This window comes from Rhagoletis pomonella, unplaced genomic scaffold (assembly GCF_013731165.1).
Source record: "Rhagoletis pomonella isolate Grant_MI unplaced genomic scaffold, Rhpom_1.0 Rhpom_scaffold_06416, whole genome shotgun sequence".
In the NCBI taxonomy this organism is placed as follows: Eukaryota; Metazoa; Arthropoda; class Insecta; order Diptera; family Tephritidae; genus Rhagoletis; species Rhagoletis pomonella.
Genome location: NW_023464948.1, coordinates 1 through 3,453, shown reverse-complemented (window position 1 = coordinate 3,453; position 3,453 = coordinate 1). Strand labels below are relative to the sequence as shown.

At 38.9% G+C, this 3,453-nt stretch overlaps 1 pseudogene; it reads left to right on the top strand.

The window, feature by feature from the left end:
- Nucleotides 1-258: 258 nt before the first annotated feature.
- Nucleotides 259-1,239, top strand: LOC118755503 (annotated as a pseudogene).
- Nucleotides 1,240-3,453: the final 2,214 nt, after the last annotated feature.

Sequence of the window (3,453 nt, the reverse complement as noted above, 5' to 3'; positions counted from 1 at the left end):
GCAGCACCGGCTACATACATAATATTTCACTAAGTCTACTGATATGATTTCTACTATAAAATCCCCATTAGATGCACCGCAGCAGCAGTCTTGTTAGGACTCTTCAAAAACGCTGATACCAAAGCAATCAAATGAGGCTGGTACTTTTTTGTGCTTTGCTGCTCTTTTACAGCACTTAGCTGCAGCTCAATGTAATCAGACAAAGCCTCATCCGATGAGCTATTGAAGCGACAGAAATTTCTACTCGAAGTTGTGCAGCAAGTGCAAGAGCCATTGGGATGCTTTGGAGCCCAAGCAGCATCAAACCTATTGGTTCTACTCATTCATGTATCTGGCACAAGTCGAATATGAACAGTTTAGTAAAGTTGGCCCCCAAGTGCTGCTCAATTACGAGACAACGCTGCGTGATCCCATTTTCTACACGCTCATGAAGTATAAAGTATTGGGCATGTGGAATAGATATATCGTGCACTTTCCCGCATATACTGCCGACGAGTTGCGCCTGGTTGGCGTTGCGTTGGTCGGTGCCAAAGTGGATCCAATGCGCACGTTTTTTCGAGTATATAGACATTGATGTGAGCAACTTGTGGAGCGAAAAACTAGAAATAAATGAGACACGCGCTATTTATGCGCGACAGCAACGTCTAACACACAAGCCATTCAGCTACACCTTAGATATACAATCAGACGTTGAGGTGAAGGCCACGATCAACGTTTATTTATATTGCGCCCAAATACAACGAGCGAGCCGAACTGATAACGCTCACACAAAATCGCGAAAATTTTCTAATGCTCGATGAATTTGAGGCCCAACTAAAAGTCGGCTTTAATGCTATAACGCGTCCAGAGTTTTTAAAGTTTCCTTTACAAAAACGCTGGTCCTTCACCGAAATGTATAATGTGATTAATCATCGTTTGGAAAACGGTTTGGAGTTACCCAAGGATTTACACTTACACCAAAAGTATTTTTCTAGACACATGAATATACCGAGAGGCACGTCTCATGGTTTTGCTGTGGTTTTATGTTTTGTCGTTACCCCATCGCGAAACGACGGCGATATGCCCCTGGGTTATCCTTTTGAACGTGTGATTGTACATGAATCTGCCTTCCAAGTACCGAATGTGTACTTTAAAGACGCCATTGTGTATCATGTAAATCATAACCGAAATATCGTGGCATATGTGAAGGAGAATGCGCAGTATGCAGAATTCGATTATAATTATTGGAAAATAGAATAATAGTTACAAATAAAAATAGTGATTGAAAATATCTTATAGAGGTCTGTTTTTCAAAACGCATACATTGAAATATCCACTTGGTTTCGTTCGCGTTGCTCTATTTATTTTACCATTCTGCAATGACTTGTTCTTTTATTTGTAGACGGTTGAACTTACTTAGGGCACTATTGAGCCGCTTCTTTCCACAGAAAGTGAATGCGTAGAAAGAAGTAGGTTCTGTCACTGCTATCCTACTTTCAGCATATTCCAAGTGTACCTTAAAGGTTCATCTTTTTCCCAACATCAGTGCGAGGTTTTTCTTGGACACGAAATGATTGCCTATCTCCAGTTCAGTTTCTTCTGTTTTTTGGTGAAGTAGTTTGACCCCAAAACCATTTAGCCATTTGCAGCCCGTAATGATACTCGCCTTTTCGCGTACACTATGGAGATGTTTTTCTGCCACTAGTACGAAGATATCGTCGACGAAGCATCTTATGCATTTGTAATCGACTAGTTTGAGTTTCAGAACACCGTCGTATATTGTATACCACAATAATGGGTCAATTACGAATATCTGTGTAACACTGCCAATAATTTCTGGTCTTTTTCAATCTTCTTCAGTGTCATACAAAAATTCTTGAGAGTTACTATGTATAAGATACTTCCTCCGACCTTACTGGCACGACCGACGATATGCCGAATGGTCTCCAATGGTACAAATTTGCCTGATCTTAAATTTCAACAATGGGCTACTGATGACGGCCAGGTCGAGGATGGATTTGAAACCTTGCGATTTAAAGTATTTAGAGCGACAAAATTGTGCAAGCAAGCGTTTCTTTCGGACTTGTGGTCGGACTATCCACAATCGCATTCACCAAGAATGTTATTGTTGTCAAGAGACGTCGGGTGAGGGGCCTATTGCATCCACGGGGCTGCTGCTTCAGTTTATCTATTCCGCTGGTCTAATTATTTCTTTTTTTTCAAGGAGCATCATCCGGTTTGTTTTTTTTTTTACTTTTACTGGCTAGCGAACAGACGTTACCAGTACGTACACATAAGCCTACAATTGACCGAAATTTCGCTAAAATAGCACCAATATCCGATATTGGACATTTACATAAATACACTTTCAATATTTAATCTGAAAATAAGTATTTTTGAATAATAAATTGGGACTTAAATTGGCACTTAGACTGTCGAGAAAGCTCATTTATAGAAAGGGTAAAATGCGAAGAAGTAAAAAGGTAATTAATTGCTTATCTCAATGTTGCGATCTTTGAGCTGCTTTGTAGAGCTGATTATAATTGACGCAGAAATAAAAAAACAAGAAAACTGAAGAGCAAATTCGCTCACATCATTAATCTTTATTGAAGAAGTTAAAAAGAAGAGTATGTACTTAATATACCAACGTAACGCGAGGGTAAGTAAGTAGCAATAAAAAGTGGTGTAACTATCAGCCTAGAAATTTTCAAAATATTCAAAATGCGTAAGAAAGGGGTCAATCACAATAAAAAAGTTGATATGGTTACAACATTTAATTGCTTGCAAATCCAATAAACGTAGATGTGGAATACCCGAAGTGCTTGATAGGAAATGCTGAGGGTGCAGCGGCCAGACAAAGTGAAGTGACAGCATGACTTGTGGTCAGGCAGCGTAATAAAAAATATTAATAGTGCCGAAACAATGGAGTGGAGGCTTTTAGAAATATGTAATTCGAATCACAAAAAAAAAAACGGAAAACATTAATGAATTTTGACATTTTTATAACATGAATCAAACATGGTTTTGTTGTTATTCAGGAGGAATAAGAGACTCTCCAGGATCATTAATAAAAATCATAATAAAGGGGCGTAACGAATGACGTCACGTTTTGTGATTAGTTCATGTCATTCAAGCGCATATGGATTAATCAAAGATGCAAAAGGATATAGAAAGGCAAAATAGAAATCGTATACGAAATCGTATATGAATCCGATGGCGAAGAGTGCTAAAGGGCGCAGCGGGCAAGTGGTGTGACCAAATGTTAAGTAAAAGAATCTTTATTTTTCCAAATGTAAAGGATTAGCATGAATGACGGAAGTCAAAACGAAGTAAAAAAAAGAGGGAAAAGTTCATGCATGCATGTATGTGTGCTTTTAGGGCGTACTAGCAGGGCAAATGTGTAGCAAATTGTCATGCAACTTTCAGGCAGGCAAGGATGACGCAAGCTTACATACATTAGACAGAATGACAGCG